The following is a 26,406-nucleotide window of genomic DNA, read 5'->3' on the forward strand; positions in this document are numbered from 1 at the left end:
TAATGAGATCACTGCTAATCTCCATGGAGCACACTATAAGTATGCCTCCAAAATGTTCATGGAATGAGTTGATCATATTTTTAGAAAGTGTGTATAACCATGTAACACAAAACATAAAAATGGTAACATTATTTCTTGTTAGTGACATTACTTTTATGTTTATAATTGCTTTCATGTTGAAAATGTTCACCTATTCACTCATTTTAAAGGCGTTTTCTTCAAGTTTTAATTTTTTATTCTATCTAGGTCATAACCAGATTTGGGGAGGGAAAACAACCTCTCCTTTTTAAATTTGAGTTCAGGTACAATCCAAATCTTATAAATACTACTGACCTTCTTATTTTCAGGTTTGTTTTTTTTATCTCGGATGTTAGAAATCTCACAAAAAATCAACAGAATTCTAAGGACCCTACCATATGTCCACTAAAAGTACTATGGGATCTGAGCCCTGATCCCAACAATCATGCCTTGTGTCATGCCACATAGGATCAGGGATCAAATCCCCAATTCTGTTCTGGTCTGACAAATAAGGTGAGATATTGTGAGGGCCTCTGGTCAGTCAGGCCCAGCAGGGCAAAGCTCTTGAGCTTCCACATCTGATCTTGATCCTGGGCTGATTCTGTGGCCCCAGTTCTCAGTAACTGGATTGGGTGCTTAGACAGCCACCCAGTCCCTTTAAGCACACGTGCAGCCTCAGGCTGCAGGCACGCCTGGACAATAGCTTCACTCTGCCTTGACAAGCCTTGCACTCACTGCTATCTAGTTCCTGACTTAGCTGTGGCTTTTCCTAACCATGATCTTGGATCTTCCCTGGAACTCCATACCAGCTGTCTGATTCTCTTGGCTTCTGGCCTCAGTTTGCACCCTGGACTACATCTCTCAGACCACACTGTCAGCTTTCCTAGAACCTGGTCCAATGCTCCTTGCTCCACTGATCCAGACACCAACCTGATGCCCCAGTAACTCATACACCCACCTCGCTAACCTTCTGGCTGCCCTTTAAGACCTACAAGCAGCGACAGCTGCCTACATCCTAGTAAAACTCTCACAGCTATCTCATAACAACAAATTCATTAATATATTTCTGCTTCCATCTTGGAACAGAAATACCACAGATAACATGATATTTTGGCCTCGTTGAAACTGGGGAGAAAATGCATCTGAGGAAACCCAAAGTTCTGCAGACTTTATATAAATATAAGTTTGGTTCTATGACTTGGAAAGTACTTCTACACATGAAATTAATGCTCAGAAAGCTTAACGTGCAGCAGACTACTGCACAGTAAGTTTTTTTTGAGTTTACGTCTACGCATGTATCCATCAAAAGCAAATTTGCTCCCGATGGGAGCAGTTCAAGGCAGGGATGCTCCTGCCTTGCTCTGTTACTATATGGCAACCAGGGGAGATCAAGGCGGGTGCCAGCTCCAGACTGGCAGGGGGCACTGGTGGCAAGTCTAGGCTCCAGAGGGTACAGGGAATTGTCTCACCTCTGGGGAAGCTCCCTCCCACTCTGAACACCTGTCCTGGGCAACTCCTGTTTCCTTCCCAATCCCCACTCTGATTGCAGAGTTGGGCTGGGACAATGTCTGCTGCCCTCAGCAGCAGGCAGCTCCCAACCCCAGTTCCACAATGGGAGGCAGAGCTTGGACATTGCTCCCTGCCCCTGGCAACCAACAACCAGTCATGGAGCCAGGGTAGGGAGCTGCCCATTACTGGGGCAGGGGGACATTGGGCCGAAACAGGCTCTGATTTCAGAGCCTGCCCTGGTAGCAGGCAGCTCGTGGTACAGGGGTCAATGTCTCAGCCCCGGCTCTGATCTTGGAGCCAGGGGCCAGAGCTGTCTGCTGTGGAGGCAAGGGGACATTGTACCCACCCAGGCTCCATGATCAGAGCTGGCCCTGGCAGCAGGCAGCTCCTGGGGGAGGAGACTGTTCTCCCACCCCATGATGCCCAGTCTGACTGGGAGCAATTTGCTCCCAGTCAGGTATGTAACCATGTGTTACTGCACAGTAGCTGCAGGTATTTACACAGAGTAGAAAACTGCTCATTAAGCTAATCTAGTAAAATGGTGTGTACCATTTTACTAGAGTACCATTACATAGTGATGCTTTACTGCACAGTACATTAGTCTACTGTGCAGTAAAGCAGCTTGTGTAGACACACCCACAGAGTACCAAACCCAAGTCCAATAAAACAAGGTTTCTTCCAGCTACTTCTGTTCATGAGAAAAAGATTTAACATATATACCATTGTGTTGGATCTATGCTATGGAAGATCCCCTAGGCTAATCATCCCCATATAGAATAAGCTATTGTACATCAAGAACCCTCAAGCAGAGTGGCACAAAACTGCTCTGGCAATACAACCCAGGTCTAATGCATCAATTAGAAGAAGTATCAGATGGATATTTAACGCTTGTTCTGGAGATGCTCAACAAAATGATAACAGATTATTTAATTTGTCCTTAATACATGACTGGGTTTGCTTATAGCCAGTTTTATTTTTTTAACTTGTAGGTTTTAGTGGGCAGAATTTCTGGCATCTACCGAAACAGGTCACCATAAACAGGATAATATGACAATCTGTTATCATTAGCTCTGTTGGAGAGGTTTTGAAGACACCAGAGAGAATTAAATGACCTGGAAAACTCAGTCTGTGGAAAAGTCTATTGTACTCATCTCCGTTATTTCCACCTCTACGCATCACTGGAACTGTGGAACAATGTGATTTGCTGTGGCGACAAAGACAAAGGTCATTTTTCAGTTCTCCTTTTATCCAGAACAAATCATTTAAGGTTCCCAAATAACACCTCAAGAAAAATTCTGGTCCATTAGTGCATTTTTCCATGCATTCAATATGTTAATAAATTAAAACAGGGATAAAAATCTCATCGGGTCCCTCAGCATTGATGAGTGGTGCAGGGCCAGTCCACAGCTCAGATCATGTCCACAGACTGGCTCCCACACATTGCATGTAACACTGAGGGCAGAGGCCAGGGCTGGTGCCCACTGCATGCAGCATGTGGGCTCATCTGTGGCATGTGGGCAATACCGCAGGTCAGATGATAGGAGTCTGAGTGCTGAATTTTTGACATGCCTAAATTAGAATCATCAATTTTCTCTAGAAAATTAGAGGCCTATTTATAAAGCAAGCAATCAGGGCTCATTTCTGTCCACCCTTGTTAAGATTATGAGGACTTCATACTGCTAAAACAGTAATACATGGCATCTGATATACCTTATTTTAAGAACTATTTTTGATTAACATTGTAATTATTTTCCCTCAAAGTTTTCAATCAAGAGCAGTTTCAAAACAAAGGCAATCTCCTATTAATTACATTCCCCTGTGGGTTGCTTGATGAGGTACAGCTCATTAAAAGAACTTCAGGTACTTCTAAAAGACCTGACATATGATATTTTCAAATATAAACTGATGGCCATGAAATCTTTCTTTTAAAAAATGTTCATTCAAACCCCTACTTTGCTGCTGCTGTTTAACATTTGTCTAGGCAATGACTGTGATATACCAGACCCTATAGTGTTTCTTAGCTATTTTGATCCATTGTCTCTGCATAGCACCCATAAACCTGGCCAATCTGTCTTAAGAGAAGTTCCCAGGAAGACAATGACAGTATCTGAGTAACAATGCTTATACCAAATGCCCTGAGTGCTGCACTAGTGTACTGGGGTGGACTAGGTGACCCTAGAGGTCTCCTTCAACTCTATGATTCTGGGAGTCCCCAAAACATATGGCTAGAGTAGAGGTGGGCAAAATGCGGCCCAGGGGCTGGATGCCGCCTGCCAGGCCATTCTATCTGGCCCACGGGGCCCCCCAAAAATTTAGAAAATTAATATTTATCTGCCCTGGGCTGCCTGTCATGTGGCCCTCGATGGCTTGCCAAAACTCAGTAAGTGGCCCTCTGCCCAAAATAATTGCCCACCCCTGGGCTAGGAAAAGACAATATAGCAAAAGCATTAATGCATTGTGCAGCAGTAACCCTGAGTGAGAACACAGTACTAGCGGCAAAGGCAGGAGACATAAAATAGAGCAGGCTTGAGTTTCCTCTACTTCACAAGAAGGAATGAGGTAAGTACAGTGATTGAGAAACAGGGGTAACTAAAAGGTCTTTTTATAAGCCTGTTATTGACCTGTACCAAACACAGCTGCAATTGTGGCCTGAAAAGTCTGCCAAGGTATAATCTTCTTTTATGTGAGTGGAATCAGAAGAAACATGCTTTTTGTTTCAATAATTAAAAACCATGTAAATACTTCTGTAAGTGGCAAATTTGGAATTTATTTTCAGGTGCTGAGGGAGAGATCTCTGGCCAAAACCCCCTCATGAGAAAGCACCAAGAATTAAATCATAGTGTATAAGGTATCAGGAAAGAATTGGACTCCATTGCCTGGTATTAACATAAGGAAATGTAAAACAATGCAAACTTGAAGTTGAGGCTGGCAATCTAAACACCCAGATAGCTAAGTCTGAAAGAGGTCAGTTTTAGATGCAATCCCCATGAATGATTTCATCTGTTTAATGGCAGAAATCACATTCTCGATGCAAAGACTGCTGAATGTAAAGAGATGATTAGAAATGCCTGTGTTTTAGATCTCATCTCTAACCCAATCCAAAAACAATGAATTTAAAATGCTGCACAGTAATATTTGTGAACAATGATTTCTTTTTTTTGTATTGATGCTATTAAACCTCTCTCACCAGCTGGACACTAATATTCAGAAGGAGAGAGATTTTTTGTACTAACTCTTGGAAATCCTGCCATTGGTGTAATGTATGGGAATGCAGTGATATTGGCAGTTCTCCAACTATAAATCCTCTTTTTTTCGGTGGGGGAATGAGGCTGAACCAAGTATGTACAATTACGTACTTCTCATAACCTCAGGCTTGTCCTCTTTTTTGTATATATGTATTATCCTTCAATAAATCCACTCCTCTAGTGGGGCAAATACACAGATGTCTCATTAAGGTAAACTGCCAATCTTTCAGCTGAAAGCTTTAATAAATTCAATGGCAGATCAGTTGCAAGAAAATGAATGAAAGTGTGTTGCATTTAAAGTGACACTGTGAATATACTTGTTGGGTTCATCAGTTCTAATTCAGTTATGTCTTTTTGGAGTGCACTGTCTCATTTATTTCAATAGCTTTCTATTTTCTAATATGATTCTCAATTAGTTCAGTAGGCAGGTAAAACATCTGACATTCCAGCAATGAACTATGCACTTCCAAACCTGTTTGCACAGGCACATGTTACACTTTAACAAGCTCTTTATCCCCAGCCTAGAATACTGGTTTATTAATAGGTCAACATAAAGGCTCCTCTCAAAAATTAATTAAAGGTGTTTTGAACTACATGAATATAACTCATTCGGCTGCTAAATGATGAAGCACAACAGTTAGCAGGTAACTGTAGACATTTATTCCTTCATCCAATTCAGTCTGCTGATACTTCTGCAATAAAACTAATAATATCCATCATCCATCTAGATAATAAGCACTGGATACAAAAGTTGCTGTTGTACTGCACAGGTTTGCATTGTATTAGGTTCTCAGCAAGCAGAGCACAAGTCACTTGTTTCATTAACATGGCATATTGACCTTATTTGAACACTTATAAAACATCACTTGAACTTAATTTGAGTTTGCAATAGTAATTGTTTCAATAATGGGTTGTTTTAAATGATGTCTAACTCTATACCAACTATATAATTGATCCAATAAAAGATACTGCCCTAAGAAATCATTGTCTTTCACATAATTTCTGGAGCATCACAGCTACACCATCACTCTTATACTACCATATACAAATATATGCAAGTGGCAATTGCCCATAGGAATCAAGTTTCTAGGCATTGACATGAACACCTCCCTGCTAAGCTAGTATCTGAACTGAAACTTTACAGCTAGAAACTTTTACAGCAAAGAACTACATCCAACCAGATTCAGTCTTTTGAGAAGAATGAAGGCCATTCTGCATATTGTGTTTTAGGCCCACAACTAACAGTCTTTAGTGACAGCATTTTAATAACTAGTTGTTATTTAACATAACCTAGCAACTTTACTCAATTTGAAGAACAAGATGTTCAGTGAGCTGAGGTAAGAGTCTGCAACAGTAATTAACAATATAATTTCTAATAAAGTAGTATGTAATTTAGACCAATTAGACCAAACCTATTATGGATACATATCAGGATTCGCAAAGAAGTTGCTAGGACTTTTTTAATGGATACTCCCCTTTTCAGAGTACTCACCAATTTATTCAGGCAAACATTCTAATTACTGTATGAATCAATCAACTTTTGCACAGCAATATTCTCTCTCTGGCTTTAGTTTTGTTAACACATAACTACTTAGGCTTAGTGATTAGCACATACAAAAACCAAATTGGACTAAATATCCAACTGTACCTTAGTTCTGCTGTTAGCTGTATGGATGGTTCCCTCCAAAATGGAAATGGTCTCAACAAAATAGTCCTTGTAAGTGTGAAAACTGATGAAAGCAAGGTGCTGAGTGAAAATATTAGAATCTTTTCAGGAAATCTGTTGAACAGAAAAAAAATACTATATTTTTATCTTATATATGCCACTTCCCATCGTTTAACCCCCCTTGCAATGTAGAGACTGTCAGTATAGTTGTTGGATTTTCAGTTATGTTTTTTCTGGTGTGTTATGAAAGATATTTGTATTGGCCACTGATCTAAAGCCAAGATACATTTCTTGTTTTGGGTATGCTTTGCAAAAGTGCTTTGTTTTGTGGAAATGCGAAAGAAATCCCTTTAAATGGAAAAAGAAATAGAAGTATTTCTGCCTCTTTCTAATGGTCACTTAATGGGTGTGGAGGTAGGGTTTGTACTACTAGTCTCAAGCCACTGAATCCAAAGAAACAATAAATGAATACTAATTCCTTTTATTTGGAAATAATTATATTGGCCTGCGGGGTGTATTTCTCCTAGAACTGTCTTCTCATTTCTTTTATAAGACAGCAATATTCTTTTATTTATAACCACTTTTAAGAAATGAACAATTACAACAGTAGCCTCTTATTTTGATTTCAAATGCCTGGTTTGGGATTCATAGTTTTTAAGGCCAGAAGGGATCTTTGTAATCACCTAGTCTGACCTGTAAAACTAAGGACATGGGATTTTCTTGAACTATTCCTTATTTAAGCTACAGAATCTCTTCTAGAAAGATATCTATTTCATTTTTTCAATTACCAGTAATGACAAACCGCAACACTTAGTAAATTGTTTTAATCGTTAATTACCCACACTTAAAAATGTACATACTCAGATCAAATACATCTGTGACTCTAAGCAGTTTTGCTAGCTCATTGACCAACAAAATATCAATGCTTTGTCAGAGTCCATGTTGGGTCCCTGTCTCAGGGCATAGTTTATTGTATAAACAAAAAAAAATGCAACAATATGCCAGTATTACATCATTCATCTATATAACAAGAACTCCATTTCTAGAGACTTTAAAAAAAATGTTGTTCTGACCAACAGTCTTGCACAGTGACCCCTCCAGTCCCTGCCATTTGTCTTAGAATCCGCTATATCTGAGAGCTGTACTTGTATGGGGGCTATAACACCCTATTTCTATTTTAGATACTTAAGCCCAACGTTCATTAAACCAAATTCAAAACTCCCATCTAGCTTCCATTTAATCCTGTCCTGAGAGGCCTTCTGCATAAATTTTGATATTATCAAGAAATGGTTTGGTGAGTCAGCTTCTAAGCCTGGTATTTTCAAATCAGCTATTTCCCATCTATCTTGCCACAAGACTACTTTTACCAGCTGCATCTGGTCAAAAGGCCATGACCTTTTCTTTGGTAAGTGTATTTTGCTTGTATCAGGCTTTTTTGTACTTCAAGACTGAATTGTGGCACTTTCTTTATATCACTACACCTTAAAACTACTGTGAGACCAAAGCTAGTGCAGAATACAGAATTTCACTCACAGAACAGGGCATCTCACAGGGAGCATATGACACCTGCTCTGTATTTTCAATTAGCTGGCCATTGGTTTCCAAGTGGAGCCTAAGGTCTTACTAGTTACCCATAAGGCCTCAAGTGATTTGGGAGTGACTAAAGGGAACTGGCTCACCAACTTGGTTAGATGAACATCTTGCTGGGGTCGTTTGACCCCAGTACTCTTTCCTGCCATGGCAGGGGGTCGGACTAGATGATCTGCCCAGGTCCCTTCCAACCATAGAAACTATGAAACTATGAAACTTCATGAGATCCTATCGTCAGTTCAGTGCTGCTGAAGTTTAATTTTACTTGCTATATAATAAATTATGTTAGGCATAAAATAACTATGGCATAACGTAACTTTGATAAGTATTTTTCTACCATTTTACATGTAAACCACTTTTTTTTTCTTATCACAAAGGTTAAGGTGTATTATTTTAAAATGTAGCTACTGATTTGGAGCATTCAGCTGGAACCTTCTTAACCAGGACTGATTTTCAGGGAAGTCTAGCAATGGTGGGACCACAAACTGTACCACAGATACATGGAGTATGACAGACTTGAAGGTGCTTTGTGACACCCCTCAGAGGTGCCCTAAAGGGAAGCTGAAAATGGAGATTCAGCATTAGTGTAGCAACTAGCCCTGACTAAGTTCACAGCTGGCCTGGGGAGCACTACACATCTTACTCCATAAGCTTTCTGAGGACTTTGTAATCTGTGGCAACCTGTGAACAAGTGGCCCTAAGTGACTTGTTCAGAATCAAAGGTTGAGTCCTTTGGTGTCTTTTAATACTTTCAGAAGGAGAACAAGAACTGGTTATGCTAAGTTACTTGTGATGTAAACACACGTTGACTAAGAACTGGACTGCTACCATCAAATTCATTTCACAGAAGCCAAACTGCTAGCAAGAAATCATCTTAGGTGAAACAATCATGGTTAACTTTGAACAGGTGATCTACTTGTGTGATGGCCATCCTGGCCAACACAGTAGAGACTGAACTGAGGAATCCCAAGGCTGACAGTCTCTACGTTTTGAGCTGATTATCAGGCTTGCTAGCTGGGTACTGTAAAAAAAAAAAAAGTTAAACTTGGTTGATCAGACAAAGAGGACAATTCATAACACACATTTTCCTGTGCATTACGCTTGCTTAAAATATTTTAAGCAGATGTTCAGTGAAATAAAGATAAAAAGTGCAGTATTGTTTGAGGAAAAGTCTGAGAAAGGAACCTCAGGTCATTCAGTAATTTTGATTGTTGTATTAAAATAGGTTCCTTAATAAATGCTTCATCTAATAGACTTAAGAAGGAACCCACCACAACTACCTACCATGTGCACCTTTGAAAAGTTTTAATAGTAGCAGTAGGCCCATGGCATACACATTTTGCATCTAGAGTCAGAACTCCCAGAAGCTTGGTTGGGATAAGCCCTTTGATTTTGGTTGGTTGTAAGCAATTCCTTCCTTTAGGATAGCTATCTTAATCAGGAACTGAAAAACTGCAGAGAAGAACTTGCAGGCAACAAATTAATTAAACGCAAATGAAAGTTCAGGATGTGTCAGATTCCTCAGCCTACGAGGACATGAACTCAGTGCCAAGACTCCCTGAGTGTTGTGCTGTGTGGGTGTTATATTTGGTACAGGACTGGAAAACCAATCAGAGATCCAATTGTGATTGATATGAATATTAATATGAACACAGTGAATACCGGAATAGTTAATTCAAGGAAATCTTCTAGTTGTTGAAATGTTTCCTCTATAGAACATACAGCCATGGAGAACACTGGAATTTCATAGGTCAGGTGATATAATCTGGCTAACATAGACTATGTCTACTCAGCCCTAGATAATGCTATGCAAAAGTACCTGAACTAGCTGTGAACACACAATATTGTGTACTGGAGTTGACAGAGCACAAAGCAGCACCTCAGATATACAAAAGCTCTGGAAAGGGAAGCAAGTTTGCTATGTTAGTGCAGATCTGCATCCAGGCTAATAAACTCTGCTTTGCAGCAGAGTGAATGAGCCTGAAAACAGCATGGTGTTAATGCATGTATACCCTTTCCCATTCAAGAGCAAGCATATGTAGAGTTAGTGAACTGTATCAAGCATGGCATCATATAGGTATCGCCTTTGAGATCAGATACTTACAACATGGCATCTCTTCCTCACTAATGAGGGGGGCAAAGGGTTGAAGCCTCTTCATTTAGTACTGGCTGATGACTTGTGGTGCATGGTTGAAAAGCTCTTCCCTAAATGCCCCATTAATAGGTCTTACCTAGCATTTCTCAGCAGACTATCACAGAGTACTTACAAGAGTACATGTAAGTATCTTTATCCTCCCTTTAGAGGTAAAACAGAGATACACAGTGGCAAAGTGCCATACCTAAAGTCACCTAGCAAGCTAGTGACAGAGTCTAATGGCAGTGTAGTATTAAATGAGCCTTTTCCATAACTAACATGGTACATTAGTATCTCAGGAAAGCTTATACAAAAGGTTGGCAGAGTTCAGAGAAAGAGCTTGGTAGGGCCAATTTCTGCAGTGGGAGCTAATTTCCACTGTACTGGTGGAGTCAAATGTTATAATATTAACATTTTAGGAATACATTATAATGAAATATATTTGATTTAATAATAAATAAAAAGCATGGATGGAAGTTTAGATTCCTTTCACATAGATAAATGCAGATGTGTTTTTTAGTTTTTGTTGTCTGCTTCTCTGGGGTCAGCAAGGCAGCCTGTGGTTAGTAAAGAGAATAACAGAGCATGGTCTGGGCTGAGATTTTGTTCCTCTAAATCATAACCAAACAAATGTAACCTTGTTACTGAGGTTAGTATCACATTTTTCTGTGCACCTTGTGTCTTGTCAGCATTTCACCTCCCCAAAGCCTACTGTCATGAAACAAGACTCACTCTAACACAAAAAAGGTAGGGAAGGTGAAGGAAATCAGGAAAGAAAAAGTTGGCTGAAGCTGCTATTAAGACTTCATTCCCTCTGGAACTTCACACTCTGTGAAAGGGGCGTGCTGCTGCACCTTCCTCCTACGGGTGCTGCTACTATTGGCACCTCCACAGCTGTTGCTGTCAGTAAAATAACACCTTCTGAAAACTGGCACGGTATTATTTCTGGTTGCCAAGGCTAGTAATCATCTTGTGATGAACTCCTCTGAGCTCAACTCCTGTTACATCTGCTTCCTTGGATTCCACTTAATGGAGGTAAACTATTGGTTTTCAAGTAAAATTAATAAAATGTATTTTGTTTTTAAGACACAGATGAGTCTCCATAGATGTGTGTCACTTTCCAACAGGAAAGCTAGGCATGTGAGTAATTCATATTTTTGGATTCATCAGGTACCAAGCACTGTAGATAAGTATCCAGTGGATGCTGAATACGAATCCTGTTTACCAGGAGACCTGGAGAATAGCCATAGCCTAACGAACTGAGGCTAAATGATGGTTCAGCTGTGTTGGCACTGATTGATTCTATTTGAAATCTTTCCAGAGTGCAGGGCTTCATAATAATGTTATAAACTTTTATGGCACATTCCATCTGAGGCCCCGAAAGTTCTGCACAAACATTAGTGAATTTTCTCTCAAAAATCCCTGTGAGAGAAGCAAATGTTGGTGTTCCTATTTTATAGACAGGAAAACTGGAATCTAATGGCTGCAATCAATGTTTTGAAAATGTTTGGGACATTTATGTTTTTTAGGCATTGAATGTGAAACACCAAATAGCACCCTAAGTTTCAAAAGTGCTAAAAGGGCCCCAGGGTTCTTGCACACGTGTGTGGCATCCTGGAGAAAGCTGTTCTGAGTGTGGGCTGCTTGTGTGTGTGTGCGCGTGTGTGTGTGTGTGAGAGAGTGAGGTCAGGGGTGGGGAGGAGAGCAGCTTGGAGCCCTGCCCTGGGGTGAGTGGGGGTCACTTCCCCCCCAACTTCCCACCCAGCTGCTGGCAAGGACCTGTGTTGAGGGGGTGGCTCCAAGCTCTGGCTTCCGCCCTGGGACTATAGCCCTGGCTGGGATGGGGCAACTGGCAGCAGCAGCAGCAAGAGGCTGCCTGGTGTAGTGGCTGCTACACCAGAAGCTTGCATGTGCTGCTTTTGCAAGATGGGTGTATGGGGAACAGTAGAGCCATGCTATGCTGGCTGAGGGGGTGCTGTGGGCCTGGGTCTACATATACCCTCATGCCCTCTGTGCACCAGTCTGTGCCTCCTTCCAGGCACTGCAGCCAGGAGCGAAGAGGGTGCTGAATGGCTCCATACCAGCTGAAGGGTGTATGCACTGTGTTGCGGGTGGGAACCACAGGGGCACAAGGTGCAGCCTGGTGAAGAGCTGGAGTGGTACTGTGTGCCAGGCAGGTGGGTGGGAAGGCACTCCTGCTGCCCGCCTGCTTGGTGCACCATACCACTTTACCTCGGCCTCTGATGGCACCAGTGCCAAAGACTTGGGAGAGCTTGGGGTGAGGGGTGGTGGGACAGTGTCCCAAATTTCCCATAGTCCCAGATCATTGCCGTATACCCATTAAAGCCACAAGCAAAACAGCAGAATTATTTTTTATCCATAACACAATCATTTAGTAAGTACCTACAAGGGCAAGACATAATGTAGAAAGAAGAACTGAAGAATTCACAGCACCTATTACTGTCAAAAAGCCTAATGACAAAGCTTAACAACATCATGTTCTTATAATCAGAAAGGAGGATGCTGACTGTAGCCATACCATCACTGCAGAATGACAAGAATTGAAATTTTAAACAGTAACTATCTTGTCTTTGTTATTCCATTCAGAGCTATTGCCCGTCAAGGATGTGGAAAGAACAGTAAATTGAACATTGAATTGACACTAGATGCCATAGTGATGAGCACATTAAATACAGATGGATTAAATTAGATAGCATGCACAGTATAAGTATTAGGAATAGTCTCATGGGGGTTTAAGGATGATCAATAGAATACAATCCTTCTCTTCAGTTATGAGGGAGGAATAGGGAAGCAAGACAGTGCTTAGAATGCTTTAAATACCATAGCGTCCTTTGTTAAAATATCACTTTAGCTAATCCTGAGCTCCAGTTGTGATAGAAAGAACTGCCAAAGGATGAGACCCAAAGATTAGAGCAACTGAAGGACAAATACAAAGGACATTCATATCTTATAAATAAACTTTCTGGAAAGTACACACATACACAAACATCCCCAAGTGGTAATACGAAGATGGAGAATCCAGTACTGTAGAAGTATTTGTTTCTTTCATTCTTTTTCTGTACTGTGGCAATTCTTACCATGAGAGGCGGTTTTTTTGGGGCGGGGGAGACGGGGACAGGTTGGCTTGCTTTCCTCAGGGTTCTGAACTCAAACATCTCGTGGTCGCTGTTGCCCAAGTTGCCATCCACTACTATATTCCTCACCCATTCTTTCCTGTTTGTGAGCATCAGGTCAAGAAGAGTGTGACCCCTCGTCAGTCTCTCCAACACTTGCATCAGGAGGTCGTCCCCAACACTTTCCAAAAACTTCCTGGATTCCCTGTGCACTGCTGTATTGCTCTCCCAGAAGATGTTAGGGTGACTGAAGTCCCCCATGAGAACCAGGGCCTGTGGTTGGGAAAATTCTGCTAGCTGTCTGAAGAAAGCCTCATCCACTTAGGATGAAAGAATCGCATGCATTTCTAGAGACTTCAGACCAACCGGCTAAGCAACAGCTCTGCAAAAAAGGAACCGGGTGTTACAGTGGACAATAAGCTTGATATAAGTCAATAGTGCGCCCTTGTTGCAAAGAAGGCTAACTGCATACTGGGCTGCATTAGGAGGAGCATTGCCAGAAGATCAAGGCAAGTGATTATGCCCCTTATTTGGCACTTGTACACCAATACAAGAGTACTGTATCCAGTTTTGGGCCCGCCACTACAGAAAGAACGAAGACGAATTGGAGAGAGTTCAGCGGAGGAGAACAACAATATTTAGAGGACTGAGGCACATGACTTCCAAGGACAGACTGAGAGAACTGAGCTTATTTATTCTGGAGAAGAGGAGACTGAGAGGGGATTCAATAGCAGCCATCAGCTTCTTGAAGGGTGGTCTCAAAGACTACCCTGAGCTGGACTGTTCTCAGTGGTAGTAAATAACATAACAAGGAGCAATGGTCTCAGGTTGCAGCAAAGGAAGTTTAGGTTAGATATTAGGAAAACCTAGGAGGGCAATAAAGCATTGGAACCAGGTACCTAGATAGGTTGTGAAATCTCTATCCTTGGAGGTTTTTAACCCCTGGTTAGACAAAGCCTTGGCTGGGATGATCTAGTTAGGGACAGTCCTGCTTTGAGAAGGGAGTAGACTAGATGACCTCCTGAGGTCCCTTCCAACCCTAATTTTCTATGATTCAGGCATATTATAGGTGTACCTACGTTAGTTTACATATTCACCGGCCCTGGAATAAATGAAATCACAAACAGCATGCAGGGAATCCTTGCTTTCTTGAGTCTTGAACCAATACCAACTGCTAAGGAACAACTTTCTCTCATTAAATGATTTTGAACAAAAACAAAACAAGAAGCAAACTTACCTTTCACTTGCACTGTTCCCTCTACATAGAACCAGGTATTATAGGCAAGAATACTGAATGTGTTTCAAAGTGTTAACCTTTGCTCATACACAGAGATAAAAATAAGTAAATAAAAATTGGAGGATTATACAATAGATGGTCACATGCTATTGGTTTCATATACTGTGCTCACTGTACCAAGAATCCTTCCATAGGATGTGACATGGATTCTTCTATGCCAGGGGTTTTCAGCCTTTTTGGATCAGTGTACCCCCGGCAGCTGGACATGGAGAGGAGAGGGGGGCTGCACACAGCCGAACACAGAGCGGTGGCAGCTGCTGCATGCAAGCTTCCCCCACTCCCTGCATCCAGCTGGGAGGGAGGCACCTGTGCAGCATGGTGTGTGGTGGTGCTCTGTGCTCGCCTGCCCATGCATACCCCTTCAGGCCTTCTCGCATACCCCCAGTTAAAAACCCCTGTTCTATACTATCCAATAGCCTCCTTTCTCTACTCCATTCAAGGAATCATTGCATCCCCCCACCCCCCTTCGAAACAGGGAATCTGGGTATCCCACATTCTTCTTTAACTCCTTTATTTCTTCCTTTCATTCATAATGTCAGCATTTCAAGCTCCGTTATCTATAATAAGGACATACTGTTATGCTGGAATGTGTCAGTTTTTCATCATCAATCCACTTTTTGATCTCTAGACATTTACAGTGGTGGCTGAATTAGAGGTGGCTCAGTGTGCTCCTTGCTTCCCACTTTGGATGTTTTTTTTCTGATAAGGTCCTTGTCACTGACGCCTAGAATATTCCCTGACATTTTGGAATTGATTGGATGGGGCATTCCAAATTAATTCTGCTACATTAAAATCTATCAAGTTAAGTTTAAAGAACTTCCAAACTATATCATCTTGAAGACACCTGCCATAATAATGCTTCTAATATTAGTATATTAATATTTACAAATTAAATAGTAGTGAGATTTTTTATTTAGAAACGTATAATGCTTACAGTATGTATAATGCTTACTTCTATCACATTATATGAAGCAGAACTCCATAACCAGTTATAAAACAAAATTAAAGAGCAAGGAAAAAGTTTATGAGGGGATGGGATGAAAGAAGTGGGATTCTTGTTCTCCAGGTACAGTGTATGATACATGGAGTTGTGTTTGCTATCCCAGGGTTTCAGGGCAGAATGGAAGGTGTTTGGTTTCCCCATGTGAGTTTTGCTGGTTACCGCATGGGTCTAGGAGGAATTTTTTCATTACCTGTTGCTACAGATGTCAGATTTTTTTCTCTTCCTCCATCTTCAAATACCCTTGAGATTTCTGGCTAGAGGTACCCTCCTCAGGGTAACCACTACATTTGGAATCAGGAAGGAATTTTTACTCCATGGTCAAATTAGCATGACCTGTGGTGGGAGGGGAGTTGCTTTTTTTCTGTAGTAGGGCCATGGCTATCTTTCCTTGATCTCTCAAGTATATCTTAACAACGTACTTCCTGTATTTGCAAAGGCCAGACACTGACAGTGCCCTTGTCCCCCTGCTTTACTTGGGGCAAGTTTTTGATGCTTTCAAGCACTTTGCCTGGTAATTGTGGGAAAAAGCTGCTTGTGTAGTTTTGAGAATAGATTAGACAAATACTTCCACAAGATTACTTAAATAGGAATGATCCAGGCTGGAGCAGGTTACCTCCCGAGATCTCTTCCAATCTTTTCTAAGATTCCATGATTTTACATGATTTATACAGATATCCACCACAATAACAGACAATCCATACCCAAGTATTTAGCCCACCCCTAAATAAGTATTTGCGGTTACAAGCTCTAAGATGAAGCAAGAGTAAATAGATGGATCTTGCACCATGACACTAAACATTGAGCTCAAGGAGCCATAAATTCCAAAGCAAAGGGGCCTAACACTAAAAATATCCTGTAGCCGTCACAATTCAATTCTAGGTATAGCACAGGCATTCCAAATAAGCACAACTGAGTTGTAGACAGTTTCTGAAGTAGCTTGTTCCCAGGCTATTTGGGTAAACATTTTGATGACCGATGTTGTTATGCACCTTAATTACTTTCATTGGTAATATTATTATTTTATATACAATTTCCCCTATATTCTAAAACTGCTTTTGGATTTTAGCATTTAATATAAAGTGATCTTCAATTCAAATAAATGTCTTCCTACAAATTTCAGTTTTATTTTTCAAAGCCTCTTATGGTAGGCTGACATTTTCAAAGATGAAAATTATCTCTTGAGTATCCGGGATGCTAATACTGGAGTCGTATATTATGTTTAACAATTAACATCAATATTTATAACATTTTTATGTACCGCAAGTTGAAGCACATTAAGAACAGCAAAACAGCCACAGCAGAGTCATTATGAAAAAGGAACGGCACCAGCAAGTCACTCACTCAAAATTCAGGTTGCATCCCTTTTTAAAAGGGAGTTGCTGTTTTAACTAGCATCTTCTTTCTAAGCTGATAGGCTCCTGGTCCTAGTGCTTAATTTTTTTTCTTGTTATTCTAGCTAGACCAGCTGACACATTTTGAAGGAAAGCGAACAGGGACTATTTGTCAGAAGTGGGAATAAGTTAGAGATGATAATGGCCAAACTCACTGAAGAGAAACACAAACCAATATTTTGTGCATTTGAGAACAGAGCTTAAATACTCAGAAATCACAAATTTAGCTATCCCAACCAGAAAAAAAATATTGTAGCAAATAAATAACATCAGCTGAATGCCCCTTGATTTAGAGTTGCTCTAGTCAGTGAGTACATGCCATTAATACTGAAACTTCTCCTGACCAACAGAGAAGAACTGGTAGAGGATGTGAAGGTGATAGATAACTTGAGAGGATGCAATCATGATATGACATATTCCAGATCCTGAGAGGGGTGAAGTCAGCAGAATTAGGACGTTCAATTTAAAAAAGATGGATTTCATCTGACTCAAGGTATTAATAGACATGACACCATGGGAAGATGGATTAAAGGATAAAGGCATCCAGGAGGGCTGGGAGCTTCGAAAGGGCACAGTATTAGAAGCCCAACAAGAAACAGTTCCAAAATGATGGAAGCACATGGCAAGAAACCAATGTAGTTGCAATGGGAGCTTCTAAAAACCTCAAATGAAAAAGGAAAGCATACAGACATGGAAACCTGGGCAGGTCACCAAGGAACCATACTGGGCAATAGCAAGAAAATGCAGGGACAAAATCAGGAAAGCAAAGATAAAGAATAAGCTGCACCTGGCAAAGGAGGTTAAGGACAACAACCAAGAGGTTCTATAAGTATGTTGGCCAGAAAAAAAGGATAAAGGAAGCTGTGGCTCTTCAGTTAACAAGCCTAACAAAAGATGCAAAAAATCTGATCTACTCAACAGTTACTTTGTCTCAGTCTTCACAAAAATAAATTAAGCTGCAACCAGACACCTAATAAGCACTGTCTGAATAAGAGGACAAGCTGAGGGAAGAGATAACTAAAGAGATGGTCACAGAGATTTTGCTGTGTCTGAATGAATTTAAGGCATCATGGCTGGGTGAACTTCATCTCATGGTACTGAAGGAACTGGCAGAGAAGACCTCAGAGCACTTGGCAATGATCTTCATGAAGTCACAGGAAAGGAGCCAGGTACTAGAGGACTAAACAAGGACCAACATAGTGCCCCTCTTTAAAAAAGGAGGACCACGGGAGCTAAAGACTGGTTAACCTCCATTTAATACTTGGGGAGTTTTTGGAGTGTATCCTAGTAAGGCCATTTGTAAGTATCTAAAGAAGGAAAGGTTGATCATAAGTAGCCAGCATGGATTTAAGAAAAATAAATCACATCAAACGCAATTGATCTTCTTCCTTGAGAAAGTAACTATTTCAGCTGATGACAGGAATGCTATGGATAGAGCGTAACTGAACTTCAGCAAGGCTTTTGATAAAATCCTGTATGACCTTCTCATAAATAAATTGGAAAAATGTTGGCTACACGTGAGAGAAGGCAGAACTCTTCAACAAGTTCTTTGCCTCCATGTTCCTGTCTGCTGACAATGGGGTGCTCTCGGGTGATAGCATAGAGAGGCCCAGAAAGGATACAAGTTCCCCGACTGTTAGTTCAGACCTAGTTAAGGACTACCTGGAGGGCTTAGATGTGTCCAAGTCGGCAGGCCCAGATGACCTTCATCTGCGGGTGCTGAGGGAATTGGCTGGTGTCATTGCGGAGCCATTGGCACGGCTGTTTGAGGACTCCTGGTGCTCAGGCCAAGTCCCTGAGGACTGGAAAAGGACCAATGTGGTCCGTATTTTCAAGAATGGGACGAAGGAAGAGCCTGGCAACTACAGACCAGTAAGCCTCACTTCTATCCTGGGGAAGGTCTTTGAAAAAATCATCAAGGGCCACATTTGTGAGAGCCCTGCAGGGGAAGTGATGTTGAGGGGTAACCAACATGGGTTCGTGCCAAGCCAATCCTGCCTGGCTAACCTGGTCTCTTTCTATGGCCAGGTAACAAAGACCTTAGATTGGAAGAAGGAAGTTGATGTCATCTTCTTGGACTTCCAGAAGGCCTTTGACACAGTGTCCCACCCAATTCTGGTGGGCAAGCTGAGGGACTGTGGCACTGACGAATGCAAAGTCACATGGGTGGCAAACTGGCTCCAGGGGCGCACCCAGAGGGTGGTGGTGGACAGGTCGATGTCGACCTGGGAGGGTGTGGGTAGTGGAGTCCCCCAGGGCTCGGTCCTTGGGCCGGTGCTGTTCAATATCTTCATTAACGACCTGGACGAGGGTGTGGAGAGCACCCTGTTCAAGTTCGCTGATCACACCAAGCTGTGGGGTAAAGGGAATACACCGGCAGGCAGGGACCACATCCAGGCAGACCTGGATAGATTGGAGAAGTGGGTGGATCTGAACAGGATGTGGTTCAAAAAGGACAAGTGCAGAGTGCTACACCTGGGGAGAAGGAACCAGCATTATGGTTATAGGTTAGGGGCTGACCCTCTCAGCAGCACAGAGGCAGAGAGGGATCTTGGAGTCAGGATTTTCTCCAGGATGAATATGAGTCGCCAATGCAATGAAGCAATAGGCAGAGCCAACCACACCCTGTCATGCATCCACAGGGGCATTACTAAGAGGTCCAGACAGGTCTTGCTCCCCCTCTATGCGGCACTGGTCAGGCCACAGCTGAAGTACTGTGTCCAGTTCTGCGCGCCGTACTTCAAGAGGAATGTGGAGAACCTGGAGAGGGTCCAGAGGAGGCCACTTGTATGGTTGAGGGCCTCCGTGGCCAACCCTATGAGAAGAGGCTGAGGGACCTGAATCTCTTCAGTCTCCACAAGAGGAGACTGAGGGGGGATCTTGTGGCTGCCTAAAACCTTATCAATGGCCACCAGCAGGGACTCAGGGAAAATGTGTTCACCAGGGCCCCCCTTGGAGTCACCAGGAACAATGGCCACAAGCTAAGGGAGGATAGGTTTAGGTTAGATATTAGGAAGAACTACTTCTCTGTAAGGGTGGCCAGAGCCTGGAATAGGCTTCCCAGAGAGGTGGTGCTCTCACCTTCCCTGGAAATCTTCAAAAGGAGATGGATAGGCACCTGGCTGGGATCTTATGACCCCTCCCACACCCAATGCTCATTCCTGCCCATGGCAGGGGGTTGGACTAGATGATCTGTCTAGGTCCCTTCCGATTCATTGATTCTATGATACTGTACATTAGATAGATAACTGGCTCAATGGCCAGAAGCAAAAGGTAATTATTAATTGGTCCATATCAGAATGGCAGGAGGCTTTGAGTGGTGTTCCACAGAGGTGTCCTGGGCCCATTGTTGGTCAATATGTTTATTCATTATTTGGATTCTAGCATAGAAAGTAAGGCTGTGCAAATCTTCGGTCCCTGATTCGATTCAGAGGAGATTCGGCCAATTGAATGGCTGAATCTCCAAATCTGAATTGAATCAGAGGATCATTTAATCTCTCCAAATCTATTTGGAACCCTCCAAATTGATTCGGAGAGATTTGGACAGATCTGGCGATTCAGATGTAGATACAGCTTTAAATGATTTTCTACATACTTCTAGGTAGCAGGGGCTCTGAATGCTGCAGTGGTGGGGCAGATGCGGCATCCTACAGAAGCATGGGGAGGTTCCCCATCGCACTTGGCAACAGACCCAGAAGTGGACCAGAAGCACTTCTGGTCCACTTCCTGGTCCACCAGGGAGCGTGCAGGGGGGTCCCCTGTGTTCCCCCCAAGCTCAGTGACTGGTGCGTCCTGGGTCTGGGTTCTGCGGTCAATCGCCAAGCTGTGGGGGTGGAGCCCAGTGCGCTCCCTGGCAGACCCAGAAGTGGACCAGTCCACTTCCGGGTTTGCTGCTGAGCATGATGTAGAGCACTCCATGCTCCTGTGGGATGCTCCACGCACCCCAGCACTACAATGAGCAGAAGCTGTGCTGCTGCCTCAAAGTATGTAGGACATTTTTTTAAAGCTGTGCCTGTGTCTGAATCACTGATTCACCGAATCAGCATTGAATCGTCAGATTCAGATTTGGCTGAATAAAATCAGGGACAGTGATCTGAATCAACAGTGATCTGAATCACTGTCACTGATTCGGGCCAAATCTGAATCTGAGTCGAATAGAGCCCATTTCACACAGCCGTAATAGAAGCTTCTTGAGCAAATCTGTGGATGACATGAAACTGAGAAGGAATGCAAACACATCGGAGGATGTGAGTGCAATTCAGGAGGATCGCGACATATTGGAAAGTTGGGCTACAGGTAACAGGAGGAAGTTGAGTGACGACAAATGCAAAGTGGTACACCTTGGAAGGAATAATCAAAAACACAAATATAAAATGGGTGACACCTGACTGGATGACGGCACTATGGAAAAGGACTTGGGAAACTTGGTAGATCACAAGCTCCATATGAGTCTGCAGCGTGATAAGGCTTATAAAAAGTGAATGTGGTTTTGAGATGCATCAATAGAAGTATTAGATGCAAAACCCAGGAGGTGATAGTGCCTTGCTACTTGGCCTCATCTGAAGTACAGTTCTGGGGCTCCACATTTTGAAAAAAATGGGAGCGTGGGCCAGGCCCAGCAAGAACATACTGGCATGGCCTTCCACCCTGCAGCCGCAGATGCAGCCTACCCTCCCCTGTGCTCACCAGACCCTGGCCCCCAAGTCCTTGGGGGGGCGGGGGGAGGCAGGCTATGCCAGGCTGTTCTCACTGGACCTGGCCCACACTTGCACTTGGGGTGGGCGGCGCTGGTGCTGGGAGCAATGGTTGAGGGGGCTACACCTCAACCACACTTCAATGCTGTGGACTTGCTCCCAGCATTGCCGCTGCTGCAGCACAGCTGGGAAAAGCCAGTGCCGCCCCAGTTTGCAGCCCACCCCACGCTGCTAGAAGATCTGGGGGCACACTCCCAGGGTGCTTGTCTCTCCTCTTGGTGAACCCCAGATGAGCCACTTGCAGCTCCATCACCTACCCTGTGCCAGCTGTACAGGGCCTGCCCTTGCACCATTCCCTACCTCAGAAGTGCTGCAGCAGCCAGTGCTGCCCCCTGTCTGGGGGGGAGAACATGTGCCCCCTGATATGTGTGCGGCAGAGGCAACTGCCATTGCAGGCTGGACTTTGTGCTCCAAGGCCCAGTGCACGTGCCCCCTGGGCCTCTGCTCCTTCCCTCCCCTAGCAACTGACCTGCTGGGCTGTGGGGGAGGCATGTTTACAGCCAAAGATCAACTTCAAGAGGCTCCAGGATCCACCTCAATCGACCAATTGGTGACCACTGTTTTAAACAGAACAGTTAGGGATATGCCCTCTGGCACTTCAAAACAATGATTGCTGGTGCCAAGGAGGGTATAACAGACAAATTAGCTCCTCTACCATAAAAGGCCTTTCTCTGCCTGATTTGCTCTTTGCTTTCTTCTCCCTACTTTCCGCTTCCTGCCCTATCTCCTGTCCACTCCCTGATCTGCCACATGCCATACACAGAGGCTGCCTGTGATTCTTGTGGCTCTCATGCCATATGTTGACCACCGCTGCTCTAACACATCTGCTCCTGCAACTGGCAGAGACAGGACACTGGGCTAGATGAACCTACTATGGCACTTCTTATGTTTTCACTTCCCCTGAATTTAAGGAAACAAAATGTACTCAAAACTTGGGTGTTATCCATATACACTGAATACCCCTTTGTAAACCCAAAATAAAAGGTGCCAGCTGCACATTTCATTACCAGCAAGCCACTTATGATTTCAAGAAGTAACAAGACAAGACAAGCAACAAGACTTACTTTGATGCTTCATACGTATTGATCTTCTTTCATTCCATATCATACTACATTCTTTGAATTCACAACACATTCTTTTTCTTAGACTACTGATGTAGATATTATAACAAGAACAATAGAGCAAACTCAAGAATTTTCTCATTTTAAAATAAGTAAATTTGAAATATGCAACATGAATCTGTTATCTAGGTCTAGGGGCTTTCATAAGTGTGGCTGTTGTAACATTAATAAGGATATAACTTGTTCAAGGATATTGCAACATCACTTGTTTGTTATGGTTAAAGTTTCTGTAATGGTAATGAAAAGTATTTTGTAATGCAGTGTTATAAAGTTAAGAATTTCAACTTTGCTACAAACACTAGCCTTTGAATTCCTCCACATTATGTTTAAAAATGCAACCATAATGCCGCATTATATGCATTTTTCATGGGCATTTCCTTTTCTTATCTGTTTTTATTTTTGTGGATCTGTTCAATTTTTTAAATAAAAAAAATGAAATTCTGAACTCCGGGAGCTAGGGTTTAAAAAATCTCAGTAAATATCATAAGACTCATAATCCCAACGGAAGGCTTTACAACACAGTTGGAAAATTATTAGAAACAAAATAGTCACAAAGCAGAAACATTCACATTTTCCTTTCAAAATAATTTCTGTGTCTAAATATATTTGTGGATCTGAAACCAGATTTCTTTGTGGTTGAGAAGAAAAGGCTGAAAACTGATCCTATGGATATTTGGGGTTGACAATAATATATTATAGAAAATTAAGCTTCAAAATAAACAGGTTGTAGCGTTACAGTTAACCCACAGCCCCTTTATCCTCAATACATTTGTGTAAAAAACACTACATTTCTCTGTGCTACCACTAATTCAGCAGAAAAAAAAATTATCTTTATTATTTTTGTATCTAGCACTTTATTCCCCAAATGTTAATCTCAAATCATTTTGCAAACGTCGGGAAGTATTAAAATTTTATATTTAGCCCACATACAGAGATGTGATTCAATCTGTATAAGAGCCTGAGTGGATAACACAATAGGCTATGCCATTTTAAAATCAGGAATTAGGTCATAGTTCTGTCACATCACACTTCCTATATAACTGTTGACAATTCACTAAAACGTTCTGTTCTCTGCACCATCTGGTAAATAGAGTACACCTTAGCCAGAGGTAAAATGCCATGTTTAGTAGAGCTGTGAGAAGCTTCAGGTGCTGATTCGGTTTGGAGGAGATTCAGCCAAATTCAGCAGCTCAATCTTCAATTCAGATTTGGATCGGGAGACCAATAAAAAGGTCGGAATCAATTCAAAGCCTCCTAATCAATTTGGAAAAGACAAAGAGAAAGATTCAGAGATTCTGCAATTTGGACAGTCCCTGCTCATCACCGCAGGGAGCTGGACCCGGGCTCCATGCCTGTAAGTAGGGGCAGAGGGGAGGGAGGTGAAGGAGTGGGGAGGGGACCATGGAGGTACTCCTGCCAGGCCCCATCCCCTGCCTGCTCCCCTAACCCTCCTCAGTGCCCCCTGACCCCCACCCACTCTCCCAGCCCTGCCAATGGCTGCCCCATCTGGCCCCAGTGTCCTGGTGCTTTAAAAAAACAAACAAACCCTGCACTTACTGGTTGCTGCAGTGGCCATTGGGGCCTCAGGTGGGCTTGTGGCAAAGCCCCCCCTACGTAGCATGGGGCAGTGGTGGGCAGCAGGGATCACGCCCCAACCTGGCAGGAGCCAGCGAGTGCAGGGCTTTTTCTTTTTCTTTTTTTTTAGGAGCTCGGACACTGGGGCCCGGCAGGGCAGCCATTGATAGGGCTGGGAAAGCAGGCGGGCAATGGGGTCTGTTTGATTTGGAGATTCGGCCAATTCAGAAGGGGCCAAATCTCCAAATCAGATTTGGCTGAATAGATTCAGGACAGTGATTCGAATCACCGAATCAAATCACTGTCCCCCGAATTGGCCAAATCTGAAGTGAATACTAGCTACTTTGCACAGGCCTAATGTTTAGTGGGAAACACAAAAGAAGTAATTTTACCAAATCCTCAAAATACTTCAGGGCAACCTAGGAGGTTGACCATAAAAGTATTTTCTATGATTTTCTATGATTTTTTTTTATCTGCTTACTTCAATGACAAAAAATCTTTTCTAGGTTTTGAATAATGATGATTTATTATATGTTTCACTCTTCCTGTTCTTTACAAGTAATGTTACTATTTATCTATTTCATAGCACTGTTTCATGAAATGATTTGATCTATACAAGCTCAGATATTTAAAAATGCAGATATTTTCAAGTATTTTTTAAACCTCAGTTTAATGAATTTCTAACCACTATTGTATTTACACAAGAAAGAGGCGGGGAGAGTGTTTGAAAAAAATGATCAAAATCAGTAAGATTACAAACTTACCTATGAAATTACTTAAATAAAGCTTTTACATACTAAAACAAAAAGATCTTTAGAAAGGAGATGGGAGTAAAATTGGTAGGAGTTTGGGGGGTTTTTTTGCTTTTTTGAAAAATGCTAAATACACTGAACAGCTGTTCTTAGACAATGACAATTTTAAAAAGAACTTTAATGGAAAATCACGGAACAACAAAGACTGAATTTTGGTGACTATGGTCTAAACCAAAAATAATGATTCTTATCCCATTACCTGGATAACCTTTTAAAAACCCTATGTTCCTTAGTTGTTTAACTGCTTTGCTGTTCTCTCTTCTATGCTCGCCTGTCTTGCCAGTGCTCCCTCCTTCTTTCTCTCTCTTCCCTATCCTTTGTATTTTAATTAATGCTTTCCACTTGAATACTCTACTTCCTGCAGTACCTTGATAGCATCTGATGAAGCAAGCTGCTGCATAAGAAAGCCTATACATCTTTGATTCAGTTAGCCTGTAAGGCTGTGTGTAGACGAAATGAGGGGCATGTGCGCAAGACACTTTAAAGTGAGCTAAATGCTTTTGCACCACTTTAATGGTGTTGGTGTTTGCATGTGTCGGTGGCGTATTGCGCAGTAATTCCAGCTGCTGTGGCAAATTTGGCAGTGTAATGCACCTTAAATGAACTGGTGTGCAGCAAACTAAAACTGAGAAGTTTTAGTTTGCTGCCCTACAGCCATGGAGTGAAGCACCAGGCTCCATGTAGGTCAAGGGCTCTGCAGGAAGGCAGGCTCCACCCAAGAAAAGCAGCAAACCTGGTCTTTTTTTTCCCCTGGAGCCTGCCTGCCTGCCTGCCCAAGCTGCATAGGGGCCTGATGCTTCCCTCTGTGGCTGTGGTGCCCTCTGGGACAGCCTGAGCTGGGTGCCTGCAGGATGGTGCCACCTGGTGGGGGTAGGGCCACTGCTGCTGTGGAGGGAAGCACCAGCCCCCCTGTCCCACAACCCAAGGACCGCTCTGCCTGCCAGCAGCTCACCCTCCCTTCCCCACCACTGGAGAGGCAGGTAAGTTTGGGTGTGCGCGCGACACGGGGGTTATAGGACCCTAAATCGAAGTGGTGTTTTTAAACACCCACCGCTTCAATTTAGGGCCTCTGTTTTGTCTACACACACCCTAAGGATGCAATTGTATACTTCCTTCATTATAAATCAGTAAAACATTGGGGGGAAAAATAATAAAGT

At 42.6% G+C, this 26,406-nt stretch overlaps 1 protein-coding gene across 1 annotated transcript in view; it reads right to left on the bottom strand.

The window, feature by feature from the left end:
* CNTN5 (contactin 5) overlaps positions 1-26,406 on the bottom strand; it is a 1,171,322-nt gene that overhangs the window by 855,868 nt on the left and 289,048 nt on the right. The window contains exon 2 of the mRNA XM_090030254.1: positions 6,421-6,552. The gene's annotated coding sequence lies outside the window, so the exon portion shown is untranslated. The remainder of the gene's footprint in view (positions 1-6,420; positions 6,553-26,406) is intronic.

Source organism: Crocodylus siamensis, chromosome 1 (genome assembly GCF_052110815.1).
Source record: "Crocodylus siamensis isolate JL-2025a chromosome 1, ASM5211081v1, whole genome shotgun sequence".
Lineage (NCBI taxonomy): Eukaryota > Metazoa > Chordata > Crocodylia > Crocodylidae > Crocodylus > Crocodylus siamensis.